Source organism: Lepisma saccharinum, chromosome 3 (assembly GCF_977018435.1).
Source record: "Lepisma saccharinum chromosome 3, izLepSacc3.1, whole genome shotgun sequence".
Taxonomy (NCBI): Eukaryota; Metazoa; Arthropoda; class Insecta; order Zygentoma; family Lepismatidae; genus Lepisma; species Lepisma saccharinum.
The window spans coordinates 23,147,837-23,167,799 of NC_139231.1; the positions used below are offsets into that span (position 1 = coordinate 23,147,837).

The 19,963-nt window shown below is 39.6% G+C and overlaps 1 long non-coding RNA gene across 1 annotated transcript in view; it reads right to left on the reverse strand.

Moving 5' to 3' along the window:
* The window catches only part of LOC145985488 (uncharacterized), a 372,905-nt gene that overhangs the window by 126,273 nt on the left and 226,669 nt on the right, over positions 1 to 19,963 (reverse strand). The window contains exon 4 of the long non-coding RNA XR_014441425.1: positions 7,978 to 8,016. This is a non-coding gene — a long non-coding RNA (uncharacterized LOC145985488). The remainder of the gene's footprint in view (positions 1 to 7,977; positions 8,017 to 19,963) is intronic.

Genomic DNA, 19,963 nt, shown 5'->3' on the forward strand with positions numbered 1-19,963 from the left:
CATCATGATCTGACTTGGAGTCAATTATTCATCTTGAAGCACTTCAGATGAACTAGGTTCGAAATGTCCTCTAAGAGCCACCGTATACGCCCCTGCTGTCTTTCATACTACGAGCTTTTGAACGATTTCTTAAAAAAATTAAACATTTACTTTAAAACACGCTCACAAATAAAAACTGTTTAAATATTTCACTCACGAAGCCCAGTAAGCGAAAGTTCTAAAAAAAAAAAATGAACATAAAATCACGTACGTAACTAGGCGTTCCTAGTTAAGGGTTAAATCAGGAGATCTGGATAAATATTCGACTCTTCATACGTTACTCTAAAGAAATATTTCTCACTTCTGGCATTTTGTGTACACCAATGACTACCGCTTGGCAGGCTGTGGCGGGACTAAAAACAAAAGAGGCCTATATGCTCTCTCACATGCTCAACATGGACATTGCAGCTTCAAATGCAAAAAGTCCAGTCAAGCCATCTTTAATAGTTTCTCTGTTATTTAAGTTCAAAGAGTGTAAACATTATTTTTTGACACTACATACATGTTCGCAACCCGCACTGATGGTGTATTAGTTTCGCGCTGATGGCTTTGAAAAAAAAATGGGGGGATAAAATCATCCCTGCTGCCATGGATACTTGGGTCCATTGCGGGAGTTCCTTGGCGGGTGTCCCGTTAAATCGCACCCTGGTCCCAGTTATCTCCGAAACCGCCTTCCGCTGGTTTTTCCTTTTTAAAATATCCCTTTAAAGTTTCCAATGAACCAGGATACTTTATACAATAGGTTCGCTTGATAAAAACTAATCGAATAAATTTATGATTCTGACAGTCCAAAATTTGAGAGGAAAATGGATCGATTCTAAGGAAATGTTCAAAACTATGCTCTCAAGATCATTGGATGTCATGTAGTATATGATGGGTATCGTAAAAGAGAAGGTATATACACAGAGAGAAATAAAAGAAAGATAAATATAGATAAAGAGAGAATGAGAAAAGGTATCATAAATAAAAGCGAGCGAATGAGAAAGAAAACAAGAGAAAATAACAGAAAGTCGAGTAAGAGCAATAAGAAACTAGAAAGAGAAGGAAGTAAGATAACAAATGAGAAATGTAAAAAAAACGAAATAGAAATGTAATAAAAATTAACAAGTGAGGCTTCAAGAGGAATAGAGAAATAAAAAAAAGCTGTAGGTATGTATGTACGTTTGTTTGTATGTATGTATGTAAAGAGAGAGAGAGAGAGAGGGAGAGAGGTGAGGGACAGAGAAAAAGAGACATGAGGGAAGATAGAAAACAGTAAAGATATAAACACCAGGGAGAGGATAGGCAAGAAGAAAACTTCTGATGGATAGGAGGAAAGAAACGCAGAAAACAGAGAAAGGAATAAAAATAAAAATTTAATGCTAAGGAATTTTCCATATTCCAGGGAGTGTTTAGACTCGATGGCCAACCTGAAAACCCTTGCACTCATGGTGCGTCACAAGAAGAAGACTGACATCAAAGGAAGACTAGATTCAACTTGCATCGTGAATGTTATGCAATACGTTTCGATTCAAAGGAAATAATTCGCATTTCCCCCCGTTATGTCCAACACTTCCCGGATAATATAAATAGACTTACCGCCAGTTGTGACGCTGAAACATGTACAGATGGCGGCGCCCCGACATGAAACTAACATTGTTCAAATTTCTAACTCTAATGCGAAAAGCATGTTCTGCGACAATGACCAGTAAATACTTCAGGGGCAGAGTGTTATTTCTCTTGCGTCCGAGTCTATTTAAATTAAGTTCCAGTAGCTAACACGAGGCATTTCGCGCACCGTACAGAGACAAAGTTTAGGAGGAAAGAATTATGACGACTGAGTGTTCATAGGGGAGTTTTTCCAACTATAAAACTACATGGTTTTAGCATCGGTAGTGACAGGAGATTCTGAGCTTTCTTTGTACGAGAGAGAAAGACAAATACACTGAATGTTGTGTTCAAACAACACAAAATGAAAGTACATTGGTAGATATTTCAGTCCACCACAAGTTATTTTCATAGTTTCAATATTTTGTGAAATATCAATGAATTATTGACACAGAGCTACAACTAGCGTTTGAATACATCGAAATTTAGAATGATTGAAGGGAGCAGGTGCTTAGAACTTTTCCTTTCACAGTTCCCTTATTTTGAGTGATAATATATAGATGCAATAGATGTGAATAATTTTTAAATAATAATACAACTAATAACTTGATTGATTGATTTATATAGTATGAGCACATCAGCATATTAGGCAATTTTTTATTTTTGCCCGTTATACAATACGGGCATAAGAGCAAAATTGAGGGCAGGCCCACAAAAAAACAACCGCCATCTCTTGGTCATTCCTTCATACAATCATCAAATAGATTTGAAAAAATAATTTTCAAATTCTGAAAGGTCGGATGTAAGTCGAAATATGAGGTGTGTTCAAAAAAAGACTTATTTAATAGTGTCCCAACGGTTGCAGATGGCGTGATCCGGCTACCGCGCGCACCTGGCGGTATATCTTGGTAAGAGATCGCCTTTTACTGGGTTCCGATCTATGCGTTAATTGTCGAGTAGCAGCCGATTGAGTGAGGTCGTGCACAAGCGACTCGTCGGATTAGTTATAAAGCAACAATGAAGGAATTGGAGGAACAACACGTGTGTGAAATTTTGCGTAAAACTTGGGAAAAACCTTTCCGGAAACATTCCAACAGGGACGGCGCGAAGGGTGGGAAAGCGCTCCCTCAAAAATTCGTCTGCCCACCCTAAGAAATTCAAGATGTAAGTGATTAAGAAAATATGAATGCTTCAATAAGGAAAAGTATATAATGACTTGACTCCTTGCACATTTTTCTCATGAATATTGTCGATACTAGAATGTCACAAATATCCTGCAAGAAGTTTCGCTCATTCGCTGTTATTGGATTTACGTTACTGAATAAGATGAATAATACTTGTCAAATTTATCTTTTATTTAAAACTTGAAACATGATCCAGTTAATACTTCTGTGACCAGTGGCGCAACCACAGGGGGGCAGGGTGCATTGCCACCAATCTTGGGCGGAAATCGATTCTAGGGGGCAAGGGGGCAAACATTGAGGTCAAGGGCACCTGCAGGAGACAGAGAGGGGCAATCGGCCCCCTCGATTTCGAATTTTATGCAAATAAAAATACTTTTCGTAAAATTTTCTTGCTCGCTTCGCTCGCAATACCTGCTTTTCTTAGTGTAATCAACTTCAGAGCCGTAGCTGCGGTCTGGAAGCTGACCGATCTGATTGAAAAAAAGTTCTTAAAGAAAACGTCATGGCGGATGGGAATTATTTGCACCATACTAAATCAACATTGATTTCAGTTTGCAAAAACTTTGATCTAAAATTTTCCTTGCTCGCTTCACTCGCAATGCATGGGCGTTTTCTGTCTTAAATGCATGAACAAATGTTTTGAGGTAAAGGAGTGTGCGCATTTGAGAAACAATTTATTACAATTTTGCTATTGGTTTATTATGATGTGGATGAATTGATTGTATAATGTATTTAAATAATATATGGTTTACATATATGTATTAAAGAAGCTTTGAATACGTACACAATTAGTGTTAGCGTATTACACATATATTATCTTATTTTACGTCGCTCCATGTTCCATATGTACTGTACGTGCAAGTTATACATGCTATGTGTAAGAAATTAATTTTATTCGGAATGCATTTATCATGCATTTTCTGTGTTTCAAAAATACAGTTTGTGTTCTTGTTTTCCATTATTAATATGAAATTGAACTTTTTGAAAATAAAATTTAAATCCTTTGTGACAACACAAATGCTTTATCACCGACTTCTATCCCCTTTTTACGTGATTTACGAGGATAATAACGTCTTTGTTACTACTACTACTACTACTACTACTACTGTAATATTAATAATAAAAATAATGTTCTTCTTATTATTATTGGTACGTTTATCCTGGTACTTGTTCCCTCTCAACAAAAAATTGTGGTTGCGCCTCTGTCTGTGACTAGAAGTAATGCAATATCTGACTATAGCCAAAATGCACGTTTTCCGAGGTGGCGTGCACAAAATCATTCAGAATGGAACAAATATCTTAAAACAACCAAACAGGTAAATAAAAACACTTTACTTCCATAAGGTATGAAAAAGAACTTCGATCCATGACAAGGCTTTCTTAACCTAGTGTTTTAAGTAATAAATGTTTTATTTCGATAGTATGATAGTAATCAGAGGGTGCAAACTTCATATAAGCATTTGGGAGGGGGCAAGATTGACAACAATATTTTTTTATAATTTATATACTTCTTGTGGAATTTGAAGGGCAGAAATTGCCCCCTAAAGTTAACGCATATGTTATAAGAGTAAATAAATAAATGACACTTTCCAAAAAACGACATGAGGAAGAGAAGAATTGCTACGTAGCTAACGTGATCAAATGCATATTTCAATTAAACCCTATCGAACATCTCTTTTTTCGCATTGCAAGGGCCTCCCCGATGTCGTAGTGGTAGCGTCGTTGCCTTGTAATCAAGGTGTCCTCTGTTGGATACCCGGCGGATCCCACTTTAAACAACAGGTTCGGTCCCGATTAGCCTTACTGTGCATAAAGTGGACCTAAATTACCAAATCAAACCAAACCAATTAACCCTCATGCAGTAACCAACACTCTTTCGAGTTAAAAACTCACCATATTATAACTGGATGTTCAACATCGTTCATTTGAATTATGGAGAAAACAAAATGAATCTTTACTGCTGTCGCTGGTTGCATACCTTCTGTCGCCATCCTTGAATCTATAATGCACACACAGCATGTGTCTTGTATCCAAAGACAAAACAAAGTATCGTTTTGTAAAGGACGTTAATAGTGGCCAATAAAGGAGGACAGTTGAAACTTGTACAACTGTATATGTTGAATTTTGGCATTACTTGCTTTCCGAATCTAAAACGCTAAAATTACATTTGAGTTTTTGTTTTAAGTAATGGGGACTGGACCTACAGTATAAAGTGGAATCCAAACCACTATGTGCCTCCACCGGGTATGCTAAAATTACATTAAAAATATTTTTGCTGCTACGCAGGTTCCCTCCAGGTAGGGTGATGCCTTGACTCTCTCTTAGGGGCAGGGCTTGTTTCACAATTATAAATACTTCTTGCAATGTAACCTGACAACTTTCGTTGCCTTGAATTTCTATCGTACGTTTCATATTTTCGCATGTATTAAACAGTACATCCCCACTGTTATTTGCACTATCACCTAATAAAGAAGTATGAAAATTCCTTCTCTACTTAAAGGAAGAAGACTATATATCCACTGTAGAAAAGTAAGTACACAGTGAGCAGTTGAAAGCAAGGGCTGGCAGATACAATGAATGGAACGTGGACTAAAATGAGAGAGAATTAGGAAGATTATGTCAAGACTGACATAGGGAAGACAGGAGAAATGAGAGAGAGGAGAAAAACCCCTGAGCAGCAGCAGGTCTTTTAGGGGTCAAGATAGGCACATACCCAGGGGGTAACGCTAAGAGAGCTGAGCACTAGTGTTGCCCACGAGACGAGACTTTGGCCTGTCTCGTCTCGTGGAGTCTAGTGGAAATGCTGTCTCGTCTCGAAAATATTCGTTTGTCTTATGACACATGGTCAATCTCGTCTCGTCTCGAATTTTTAAAAGCCTGTCCCGTCTCGTCCCGTGGGCAACACTACTGAGCACCCCTCCCCCTCCCAGAAATCATACACATATCTAATTTAAATAGTGTGTAGTGGTAATTAATTTTGACAGATAACCAGAAGCAGAATTGAGTTCAACTCTGTCAGGAACTGCTTGCATATGCAAATGCAGACGAAAACTTTCTCAATAACATCGTAACCGGAGATGAGACATGGGTTTACGGATACGATGTGGAAACGAAGAGGCAGTCTTCGCAATGGGTGGGGAAAGTGTCTCCTCGACCAAAGAAAGCGCGGATGAGTCGGTCAAAAATCAAGGTGGTGATGGTTGTGTTTTTTGTTCGGAAAGGTGTTGTGCACCATGAATTTGTACCACCTGGTCAGACGGCAAACAAGGAAGTCTACCAGAGAATTATAACACGATTGAGAGATGCTGTGCGTAGGAAGAGGCCTAAACTGTGTAGGAATCAGTCGTGGATGTTGCATCATGACAACGCTCCACCTCACACATCGATCCTTGGCACAAGTTATCTGGTAAAAATCGCACTTCTGTTCTGCCCCACGCACCCTATTCTCCGTACTTGGCCCCTGCAGACTGTTTTCTCTTTTCCAAATTGAAAACCACTTTGAAAGGACGGCGTTTCCAGACAATCGAGGAAATTCAGGAAAATGCGACGAGAGTACTACGCGCCTTCGAAGAAAGTGCGTTCCAGCAGGCGTTCCAAAATTGGAACAACCGATGGCAACGGTGTATTGACGCTTGGGGGGGGGGGAGTACTTTGAAGGGGATAGTGGTTGAAAGTGTGTATCATGAGCAATAAAGCAAGAACAGCAAAAGTACGGTATCTTTTTTTAACACACCTCGTACGTCACAAAATAGCCTATTATAAATTTACACTATTCTTAAGTTTAATGTCACAAATCAGGAGACAATGAAAAACTATCAAGATAATCCGTCTCAAGATATATTAGTTGTTCAATGAAATTTCTTGCATGCAAGGAGGCTCAAGAGAAGTTCTTTATCCCTCCACCCTTTCCCTGATTCATTACTTTTACATTTTATTAGTATGTCTTCTTTCCCTCTTATCTTATCCTAGCTTTCGATCTTCTTTTATCAATTTTAGTATATATTTCTTGTGCTTACAGTCGGCTTAAAGCACCGAACTTCGTACATCACTCCCCTGATGTGGAGGTGTCTGACCTGACCAGCCTCCATCTTGAAATACGATGCCATCTTGAATTTTTGATCAATCCCTTCAAAGCTCAGAATGTTGCGAACCAATGAACCGATTTTAGCTGCTTTAGGTTGGATACGAAGCTAAGTGCATCTTGTCGTGTCGCATTGGTTTGAAAGGTTGCATTTATTTCTGAGAGTTAGTTACCTAGAGAAACGTGTCGCTTCGGTCTGAATTTTTCCTGAGAGGTGATTTCCATTTATGTTACTCTAGGCGACATTAAATATGATATCGACAATAATGTTCTGTTATAGAATAAGAAAAATGATGCTACATCCTTAGCAGGAAGTGAATTTAGAGCAAAGCTAGCCTATGCATGTAATGGAGATAAAGTTATGCCCGCCCCCGTGCGCGAAATAGCAGCAGCACCAGTTGTGTATGAAGCAGGCGGGAGAGAAACGACCAACAATAAACATGTGCACAGCCACGAGACCCGCAAGAGGAAACCCCAGCAAAAGCTGTTCCACGGCTTTAAATAAACAATTATTCGCGGGGTGATCAATAACTTCGCGGCCTGTGTTGTCCCTGCGGGCGGGGACCACGCGAGGGACTGCCTGATCACGCAACTCGCTCGCAATTCAGGAACTAATAAAGCCTGATGGATGCGTAACGATTTCGACCCGTTCCGGAACATGCAGGCGAATTCGCATGCAAAAAGAAGAGAAATGCAGTTCCTACCTTCATAATGGAGGTGACGCAACGTGATGGACATGTGCAAGTCTCAGCAGGGCAGCGTAGAAAGTTATAAATGGATTTTACTGTAAATGTGTGGAAATGTCAGTCATGAACTGAAGGGAAATGGGTTTGGTTTTCCATCTACATTTGGATCCGGGAAAATGGGTAAAGGTTTATCGCCATTAAGGTACGGTACACCGTAAAAGAACAAATGAATAATGGCGAAGTGTATGTGTGTGTGTGTGTTGATACATAGAATGGCAGTTTGGTAATTTGCCCTTTAGCATATATTGCCACCCCCTTCCAGTTCTATTCAAAGTATCTTGTTAGTAATCTGTATATACTATATTCTACTACAAGATAGAATCTACTATATTCTACTCACCGAACTGTCGGAAAGGAGAATTTATATTCTTTCTGGAACCTGAAAAGAAATTAGAAACAATAAGCAATTGTTAAACAAGAGTACATGGATAATGAACAGCATTCAATTATTTTTTTTTTTATTAATCTTGTGTAACAGAAATATGATCCACACGTTTGACCAAGGTTCATAATATTTTAACATTTCCAATTTTTAAATAGTTCTTACAAAAATTAAACAACCGTTTTTTTTAAAATCTTGCATTAATATTTTTTGTTATAGAAAATTGTATTAAATACTTCGTTGTATAGATACTGATAAATTATTGTGTTAACACGAATTAAGCCTAGTGTGTCATCACATAGATTATCAATTCGATAGCAAACACTTTTTCTTAACTTACATTACAAAAATGTAATACAAGCAGAAGAAATATGATACTAAGTGGTTCAATAAAAACGTTTCATATTTTTGTACATGGGAAATGTAACAACATAGTTGAAGGATACTCGAATACCATCGATTATCAAATAGTTGTGTGAGAACCAGAGGGACGTAACTCCAATTTATCAATGGTCAGGAGAGAGAGGAATAACGTATTCTTTGGAATATGCCTGACTCTTAAAACGAGTCAATAAATCGTGGATACGCCACTCCACCTTACTGCTAAGGATTAGGAGTGCAAATATGTCGATGTTACTCCAAATAGTGCTTTTAGGTGGAACTTATTTAAACAAAACTGAAAACGGTATTTTTGGAATTAGGTTCCTCTGGTTTTCATACGAGGAGTTGAATAAATGTGACGACGATCTAACAAGATGAATATATATTGCAAAGTTTTACATATTTTCATGACTGCTATGTTCATATTCCTTAGCGGCAGAAATCTGGATAATAATGGCTTCAAAAATTCAATATAATGCATGAAATGATAGAGGAAGTACCAAATATTATGTTATATATTAGGCTAAATCAAAATGTAAAGGCAATTTTCACATAACTTCATTTCCACACAAAAAGAAGAACTACACATATCAATATTCCACATATGTTCCTTGCAAGCAATGCACTTTTGGTATCGTGCAATCAGATTCTGTATCCCGTCCGCGAAGGTTTTTGGTTGCTCGCGAAGCCACGTCTGCACCGCCTGCTGGACCTCGTCATCTGACCTGAACCGACGACCACGCAGCGCCTCCATCAAAGGGCCGAAAATGTGGTAATCTGATGGCGCCAGATCAGGGCTGTACGGAGGATGGGGAAGCAACTCAAAGCCAAACCTGTGCACAGTGTCTACTGTTGGTCTTGCTGTATGAGGTCTGGTATTATCGTATTATCAAGATTGTGAGAAAGATAAGATCATACTTTGTTAATCTTAACAGAACAGTCATTCTGGAGCACTTGCAAAATCAAACTGCAGAAACGTCTTGCGCTGAAAAACTATAATTATTATAATTATAGGTAATTAATGAAGAGAAGAGGAACGCTTCGTGGAAAAAGGACTGGCCTCTGTAGCGGAATAATTAGCGTAACGCGCAACAAAGCCAAGGGATCCATGTTCGAATCCTCGGTAAGATACGAATGTACCATTGCATCTATTTCACCATCATGCTAATCGTTGCTATCAACCCAAGAGCTAGAAAAGCTGTGTGAAATAGCATTCTGAGAGAGTTCTTCCTAAAACAAGAGCTCCGAAGGAAATCATCAAAGAACAGGAATCTGCGTGCATCTGAAGCATCATCTTTCAATTGAGGACGAATGAGGAGTCTTGAGGTTGAAATAGCTTTACCACCAGTGTTCCAGATGTAATTAACGCGAGAGCAGAAATAATTTAGATGGTTCTTTGATGAATGCGAAGGATTCTATTATGTTAAACGCACAAAAGTGTAATTAGAGAATTCAACAATTTACGCCATCATAGGTAACTTCAGTGCATGAACAATCAAAGTAGTTGCAGTGCTTATTAATTATCTGACTCAGTTCAAAGACTAAACTGAATGGCGGGGGTTGCGGTTACAAATTTAAAAGAAGCTCATTTTCACAAAACATACGGATGGTACAGAGACAAATCTCTTTGTTAGCTTCGATGTTAATCTGACATTATCCATTGTCCACTGCTTACTATACTTATTCCAACATCACGTTTCGAGGGAGAACCTCTTCTCTCGTCCTTAGGTGAACAAATTTCTCTTGCGGTGGTGGAGATCGAACCTACGACAGTCCCGTGATTTTACTACAAATCCGTTGCACTAACTAACTACTCCACGACGCCCCCTGGTTCCCTCCTGTGAGGACATAGCAGTTGAAACTAAAATGTAACAAAAGGTGGTAGCTATAGAATTGGGGAGAGTGCGAGTAAATAATTGGTTAGCACACTGTATTTGTGATGAAGTCGCTGGTTGACCCCCACCGCCAGCAGAAATAAATTTGTATACCTCAATACGAGTGTAGGTACTCTCTCAAAACGTAGTGATGGATGCCGCAATGAATCGGACGAGTTTATATACCCCATTCTCAGGCAAGTATCTAGAAATATGTTTCGGGGAGGGGGGGGTCCGAACCAAGTGTCTCAAAATAATAATAGTACGTAATAATGTTTAAACAAAAATAATAATTATATTAAATTAATTAAAATAGTATTAATTAAATATTCCAATAATTAATATTATATGTTAATACATGAATTGGAAAAAGGATGGTATAAAATAGTGATATAACAGCAGGTATTCGTCAAGTAGCTTACGTGCAGTTAAGGTCGGCAAAATTTGTACGAAGAAGAAACAGCTCTGGCAAGAAAATCAATGCCAAATAATTTTAGATAAAGAATTGAATATTTTATTAAATATAAAAAAATGGTTGTTAGATCCAGTAGACGAAAAGTAAAGTTCCTGGTGATATTTTATAAATGTTACGTTATAAGTAGTAATAAATCTTGCATAAATCTACTTTGCCACTGCCATTCAAAGTGGTAGGATTACAATATAATCCTTGCCTTCCAATAAGTTTGGCGGAAATACATAAATAATCCTTGATTAAAGAGCAATAATATTTTCATAATTTAATTTTTGAATTAGTAAGTCTTTAGGGAGGGGTCCGGACCCCCTGGACCCCCCTAAATACGTTGTTGCTTAAAACAAAATACTACATAATACACAAGAAAACATACCTAATTAAGACAAAGTGGACTACTTTTTTTCATTGAAGAACAAATACCAAAAGAAAATAAACAATCCTTACATTTTGATATATTTGAAAATAACATTACTACGATGTCCTCCATTTCCTTCCACACACTCTATCAGTATTTTGGGTAGGTTACACACCACATCGTAGCATGGACACAGAAATTTCAGGCGCCTCTTCCCGGATCCGATCTTTAATTCCACTGAGGGTGTGTGGGGATGGTGGTTGGAAGACTTTTTGCTTTCGAAATCCACGCTGCGAGGGACGCATAACCATCATTGCTTTTGTAATATGCTTTTACGGTGAATGCACGCTCTGACCCTTTACATGACTCTATCGTAAGTGAATGGTAAAGCAAGGACCGCAAGATGGCTGTAGTCACGTGATGTCTCTGACGCAACAACTAGCTTCATCCAGTGTTGCAATATCGCTCCATTCAATGCCGCACTCTATACAATAGGTAGAGCCAATCATATTTGAAAGATTGCTACCACTGCGCGATCGGGGAGGCAAAATGAAATTTCAAATACCACATTGTAATTTCATTTTTCATGTTTTTAAAGAGTGCAAGGTGCATTTTCTACCACGTTTTGTCACTAAATGCGTAATGACGGTATTATCACTTATACCACATGTTAGTTTGATATCTAAGCTACCTCCCAGTAAATGGTATAGTTGGCGGTGTGAAGTTGTGTAGTCAGAACCCCACTAATGTGAAAGTTCTGGTGATTCTCAGCGTACCTCCAGAACTGACCATCAATGCGCAATATTATTGTTCATTTTTGGAACATAACATGTGATCTACGTTGTGAAAGAAGAGGGGGACACTTTTCTGCTGAAACCTCCCATCATCTTGCAGGACAATGCTCGGGCGCATGTAGCGCAACCTGTGGCTGATTTGTTAGCTCGATGGGGCTGGCAGATGCTCTACCAGCCCTTGCGACTTTCATTTGATCCCTAAAATCAAGCTTCCGAACTGTTCCAGAGATTCTTCAGGCAATAGACCGCTCCTTTCGAACCATCAACAGATAAGGCTATGCTACAGAAATACTACGACTTCCACTTCGCTGGCAACAGTTGTACACAAGGCTGGTGACTACATCGAAGGGCTGTAAAAGTTTCACAGATGTGTCTCTTTTGTATCATTTGTAAATTAATAGTTGCTACTATTAAATTTCCAACCCACGTATGTGGATCTAACAATACGTCAATATCCAACTAAGATTGGATGTTAATTACACAATAAATATGTGGGAGAAGTGGATGAATGAATTCGATTGTTGTAGAAGCACTGACATTATACACCACATGCTGTTGAAAATAAAACAAATAGAAGCTCTGACCTGCTTAAACTAGTCATGTTTTATCTTTTTTATATTCCTTGCATATTGCCGAATAAGACCTTGGCGAACAAGTTTCCAGGAATTTCCGATAGATGTGACGCGCTGGAAATGATATTCGAGAGCAATATGAAGAATTTTGGAACAGTTTAAAGGAGCCATCTTTTGCCACCTTCTGGTTTTCACCTAATCAAGTGAAGACTTTCCGAATATGAAATGTCCTCGCTTCGACTTCAGCCCCACAAGATGCTGTTTGGAAACGGTTATATCCCGCCGTCCGACCGATTGCCAAGCCGCTGGAGACTCGTCTGCGTCGAAATTCGTTATCGGAGGATTTCCTGCCAGCTGATCCAATTTCCGAGCGAGCGAGCGCGCTGGAGGGCTGGCTGGAAGCAGCATTGTTAAGAGATGAAGGCGTAACAGAACATACTCCTCCAGGGATAATTCGTGCATTTCTCCGCGATATCATGATTGATCGCAAAATGCATTGCAGGCTGAAGATGATATTCTAAATGCAGGGGAGTTTCAAGACTCAATTTCATGGGCTGACATGATCATATTTTACATTCGTGGTGTGTGTGTTACATATGAGGACTGTACCCAAACGTTTCACAGTGTATACGCTAAGTTCCGTAAAACGTTAATTGTAGACCGTGTTTCAATTAATGTTGGATTATGTTTCCAATAAATATATGGATGAAAGCATTTAATTTCTACAAAAAAAGTCATTCACGGTAGTATATTGATGACGATGATGCTGTACAGTAGGGTGGGTGACTGAACGATATGAAGAATTTCGGTTCCTGTTTGTAATGGCCTCTGACCACCATGCGAGAGACCCGGGGTCGATCCCGGCGGGGGAGAACCGGAATTTTTTCCACCTGTTCAACAGGCACCGGCGCCCACCCAGCGTCGTATAAAGTGGGAAACCTGGAGGAAACTCTGGAGACCAGGAGTGTGGTGTTGATCACATCACCCCTACCATCGGCCGAGATCAAGAAAGTGTTTGGTCCTAACTCCACACCCCTATTCGCCTTCATGATGTGGTTTGAAATGGTGTACCAGGAAAATAAAAAAAATACACTAACATGATGCCTCTATTACAGCATGAAATACTTCTGTAATAATTCAAATGGTTTATGTCTTATTACAATAAATGCTTTACAAGCTGTTTCGCTCGGACTCACCCCGATAGGAAACTCTGAACGAATGACAGGAGAGAATGTACAAGATAGATAGATTCACAGTAAAAATAAGCACAAAGCATAGACTTGTGTTGTTCTTCTTGTGCAATGAATGATGCTTAATGGTAAATAAATAAAATTGAAAGAAAAGCATAACAACACACATGTAAATGAAATTATGGATACATGTGTTCAATACATGAAATGATTATTGTACGCAACAAATCTGCATCGTCCATACACAAATTGCGCACGGAATCAGACATTACATGCCTGACATTGTATCCAATCACTCATCAGAAAAGTAGTCCACACAATCTGCAGTTAAACTCAGATGACTTGATGCGCTTTGAGTGAGCATTTCTCTTCGTTAGCTTCTCTGGAAGTTGCTTCTGTCTTCATTCCGCACTTGTTAACCTCACTATGCAGTTAGGTGATGTAAGCAAAGTTGCTTTCTCCTAGGAGAAATGAGGCATGGGAAATGCATCGGCAAAAGACGTAGGTGGAGTTTAATTTTGTGGCACCTGAAAAGGAAATTGTGGCCGATGAAATATAATTTATTGCTTCTGCCATACTTTCATCGCTCCAGTTTTTGTAATATTTTTCCTTGCAAACTTTCTTGTATTGTCGCGGTATCTCAAAAAAAAAAAAAATAACGATTACATGACGGTCGCTAGCAGTGCAATCTCACCCGCCAGCGTTCAGTGTCACACCACATTTTTCGCACAGAATCACCCCAAATGTAGTGGTTGAACAAAAACTTATTTCAGTTACCAGCAGCTGGAAGTTCAATCCAAATCCTATACTTCCACACAAAGGACATTTGCAGTCGACCGCCAACAAAATTTCAACCACTTCACCTCATTCACTCTAAAATTATTTCTAATATACACAAGAAGCATTAACGTAAGCAGGATTTTATTTTCGAGAGGAGCTGGAATTTTAAAGATGGATACTACATAGCTCCTTTCTAGGGGGTCGGCGTACTACACAATATGATATTAGAAAATGTTTTCTCTCAAAAATGGCAATCGGAAATCATTTTTAAGGCGAGTTTGCATTTACCATTCTGTTTTCTTTTTTCGAATTCTTCACTGCTTTTGCTTGAAAATGTTCATTTTCTCAAAATTTCGGAGGGGGCTGTAGCTCAATCAGCGCCCCCTCTGCGTAGGTCAGTAACAAGAGATAAAACTATATCGCAACGTTTTTGTAAAGTTGGACTGACGTCGACACTACAAACTACTGATGATATCGTACAAAACGCTGCTTCGGTGAAACGAAAACGTGACACGTTCTGTTACAGAAGCCCCTCGTTGTACACAAAATCTCAGCCATGATCACGAGAACAGTTGAAAAACGTTTAATCGTTCAGAGTCACCCGCCGTTCAAAGTGGCGGACTCTTTTCAACATGGCGGCCGTCAGGACAAAGATGGCGATTGGTTAATTGAGTGAAAATATCTTAAATGACATAACAATTTAATCCTACCAAGTCTCTTGCTTTTATCAGAAAGTCAATGATCCGGAACTTAACCGGACTGTGATAAAGACACACTTTTTTCGTTCTATCCTCCATTTGGTGGCATATTTTATGGTGTATCTTTCATTAAAATACGTTAAAATTTATGTAGTTTTAAAGTTTACGAATTTGACCACAACTTTTATTCGAAATAATTTTCTGTCATTCAATTCTTTTTTCTTTATGATTTGCTTTATTTTACTTCGCTTCTTGTGCCACTTTTGGCTAATTTGCGAAGATAGGAATGAGTGATGATATGATGAAATTGATGAATGGACACTCACAAACATCCATGCCCAGGCGTCGTAGTGTCCTGTCATTCAAATTGCTCAAAAAGTTATAAGGCAAAAACATTTTAAAGTACTAGAAAAATTCTCGATTTAAAGATTTAAATAACGGTAAAACCACCGACATTATCGATAATTTTTATCAGAATCTTTTTGTAGCCCATCTAATGAGGATTAAGACTAAAAGACGATTATCTGCTTATGACCATTGGTTACAGCGACATAGGTGAGGAACTGAGAGTCTGCGAAATCGATGTTTTAGGAGCACTGGGGAGAAGCACGGCGGTAAGGGGCGGGAACGTTTGGGATTTTGCACTGCTAGAAGTGTTCTAACAACTGATCAAAATTCAGCTTTTACGGAATTATTCCCGACATGAAACCATTATTGACTGGGCTAAACTGCGACCACTGCGATCACAGCCCGTTAGCTTGCTGCCCTGTGGTAGCAAGCCCACAAAGAAGCTGGTGGAAAATTTAGGGTATCGGAAAGCGTGTTCAAAGTTGGTACCTCTTCAGCGGACACCTTATATGAAGGAGATAAGAGTGGGTCTGCTGGAAGTGTTTAAAGCCGGTGGAGACACTTTTCTCGATCTGGTGACAGGAGATGAAGCAAAGAATCGTCCCCTGGAATATGGGCACACCGAAATGAAATTTTTCATTATTTTCCAGGCCCTTTTGCTCTCATCTGAATGCACGTATTCTTGCAGGGACTACAGCACCCCCCGCCCCGTGCCTTCATCTGCAAAATGAATTTGCCTTGAAAAGGTTCTCAAAATGACAAAATAAATATTTCAAAAGTGGTAAAACATTTAAAAATATAACTAATCGTCTTACATACGTAACTCGTAACTTTGCCTAAAAGTTATAACTGAAATTTTAGTGGGTGCAAAATGCAATTAGATCTGGAGTTATTATAGACGGGAGCATACCTTTCTCTTAGAAATGATATAACTGAGATTGAAAGAGAGAGGGAGGGAGACAAAACGAGAAGAGGAGAGAGAGAGAGAGAGAGAGAGAGAGGAAGAGAAGAGAAGGAGCTACCATCCACAATACTGTGAGTCAGATTTACCGACGTCATTATTATTATTATTATTATTATTGTCCATAGCGGTAAAAAATGTGTTGATTCAAAGCGTTGAGAGTTTTAAGTTGTAAGAATACATATTTGATTTTTGCCAAGCCGACGGGAGGAACGAGACGTTCACGTGTCTTAAGGGTGAGCACCTGAAGGGTCACGTTATGCGTCTAAAGCTTAGGAAATTCGACCGTAATGACAAACATTTAAATATCTCGGTTTCCAGCGGTCAGATTCACGTGAAACTTATACCAGCGCAGCGGCATGTGTGCAAGGACGGATGTGTGGAGTTTCGTCGCGATCAAGCAACAATTACGGACGCCAGATCAAATCGGTTGTAATTGATCAGTTTGTGGACACCGGTTGCAATTGAGCTATGGGCGACAGCGAGGCTGATGCTTAATCCGCACAAACTCAACTTCGAGCACGGCTCGTCCCACTTGGGAGACAATAGAGCAAAGTGAAATGACCTCTTCGGAAGTGTCACTTCAACGTGCGCCTAGCGTCCTTTTTCAAAATCCTAATAAAACGAAGGACATGGTTTTTCGATACACAGTCTTACCGCGATCCTTGTAGCGAGAGCAGCTCCGTGCTATCTCCATATACAGTCTTACCGCGATCCTTGTAGCGAGAGCAGCTCCGTGCTATCTCTCCATATACAGTTTTGCCGCGATTCTTGTAACAAGAGCACCTTCGTGCTACCTCTGCGTGTACAGTGGACTTTGTTGTGTTTTACGAACACCAGTGTGTGTGATAGACAGTAAGTCTACACGAGTGCGCCTACCTCAACCGCCGGGAGCAGTTGAAGCGAGACCGTGTTTTTGTGATTGCCTTACGCCGTTTATAATTTTTTGAGAAACGAGGAACACCGGAAACTATGGCGGGCTAGAGGAAGAAGAGAGATGAGGGCGTTACGTCGATTCGCCCGATGTCAGAAGAGACTACGCCGATGATGCCTATCCGCCGCCATGGAGAGAGAGAGAGACGTCGGACGCCGTCCTATTGATACGCCGATGATGCCTATCCGCCGCCTTGGAGAGAGAGAGAGAGACGTCGAACGCCGCCCTATTGATACGCCGATGATGACTACCATCCGCCACGATGACGTCCCGACGCCCAGACCACCGATCCCGAGGGGAAGAGAAACCGAGGAACCAGAAGTATGAACACTTTTCGCATCTTCATCGTCGCGACCAAGGAAACCTTCCGTGTGACTATGTGTTTTTCAATCGCTATGTCAGGCCGCATGTGTGATTATTTGGTAAAAGTATTTGCCTGGTAATATGAATTGCTCGTCGCGGCGAAGTGTTTAAGTCCCGCCTGCTAGAGAGTATATGTTTGCGTCACTCAACGGAGGTTATTTGTTATGTTTGGAACCACGTGAGGTCTTGTAAAAGGAAAACGTCCGCCCACGTGAATGTAATTGCCGTTGAGACGCCTTTGTTTATGCCGGTCAAATAATGTATTGTCACCGCGCCGACTAGTTTCTTTTAAAAGGGTGAACTTAAGTAAGGGCTGGCTAGGATTTGAGTAGCACTGGAGCAAAATCACAAATGACCTGATTAGACAAAAATTCAAGGTAAATTTAAATATGAATGCGATAATTAGGGCTTGTCGTCATATAAACCTGTACATGCTATGTATCATTTTTGTGTTGATGACCCCGTAGAGAGAATCTGTGAGAGAATGTGTGTGGGATGTAAGAGTGGGGACCTGTAATAATTCCATTGTTTGTTGGTTATGAATAGAATATACTTTTTATTTTTCATGTTAATTTTGGGCTATATCATTTCGTACGCATGTCGCTACCCGTGATTTTCAGGCATGCAGCTAGCCGCTTCCCGGCTACAGGTAAAGAGGTGGTAATTTGAAAGTACATATGTCTTTGTTTTTATTCGATATGGCTTATCACTATGCACTGTCGGTCACCGGTTCCTACACACGAACTTAACCTGGACCGTAACGCTATTTCGCTTGTCCGAGGGAGATTTTGCCGCCTCTATCTAGGTAGTGGTAGCATTTGTTTTCCCGGGCAAGGGAGGGCGTTTCACAATACCCAACAATTTAAATGTGGCACTATATGTTCACTTTTGTTATTTTTTTCAAAAAAATTCCTGAGATATTTTGAGTGTCTCGAGATAGACTCAGGGACGCCAGCCAATCATACTTAGCGAAAACGATTATTTTTATCATATGTTTCGCAAAATGTTAATTCATATATATATATATAGGATGTAATTAAGACAAGAGATATCGTAAAGAATTATAGTTCAGGATCTTGTGACTTGCGGGAAACAAAGGTTCGATTTCCTTGGTAAGACATCTCAAGTTGGAATTTCTCCATCGATATCCCTGAATAAACACATCTGGGACTCTCGAGTATCTAGTCAGAGCTTAACACAGGGCCAAAAATTTTGTGTTAAGGCGACTGAAGTGTGCTGCTTATTACATCGCTTGTATTATGGTTGAGATCTAGAATGTGTAGCTTCCTATCCTGTCTTAACATGGTATGTAGAAGGATCTGGGATTTTGTTCGTTGTTCTTGTGGGTTCCATACCCAAGAAGACATTTCTAAAAATAATTCCTTAGAGTATAACGCTCTACCGAGTTCTATTTATCTTAAACTAGCGTCAAGGTCAATCCTTTGCTACTCATGCTGGTCTACCTAGGTATTTACCTAGAATTTGTGAGTCAAGGTCAAACCTCTCCTACACATACGGGTCTATTTATCTAGAAATGATGATTCAAAATGCAACCTCTGCTTCCGATGCTGTTCTATCTAGAATTTATCATTCCAATTCAAACCTCTGCCATTAATGAACTAGTAAATTAAAATTAATGGGTGTGTCAGCAATGAAGTTTATTTCCGCCTGAAACGTGTCTATTTCTCTAGAAGTTATTGTTCATGATCCAACATCTGTTGATCACACTGGTCTACTTATGTAGAATTTATGATTCAAGGTCACACCTCTGCTGCCTACGCTTTTGTATTTTCACTATTGAAATGCATGAAGTTAGAAGTTGAAGACTGAATTCCATTCCTTTTTTCGTCCAAGTCCATTTCTCGCTCCTCCACACCGAGCTTGTTATTTTTCACAGTCGCAAAAACTCGATGAAAATTTTCCGCTTTTGGGTGGAAGCAGGAAGCGAATTCGTAAACAAAGTCTCCTCCCATCCATTTGAGAAGTCCTTTGGGATCAATAGCCTCAAAGTGAAAGGCAGGCGAAGGTCTCCTGAGGATATTCAGTGTGTGATCCAAGTGGATAAACTTTCACATTTTTTTCTACTCTTTATCTAGATATCACGGCTCTAGGACAGTGTACAGTCAAAATATCCACAGATTTGGTTCTCAGACGTAGACGTACACTACTTGCTGGTGTATGTAAAAATGACAGCTTCAAACTCAAAGTATAGTACGAGATTT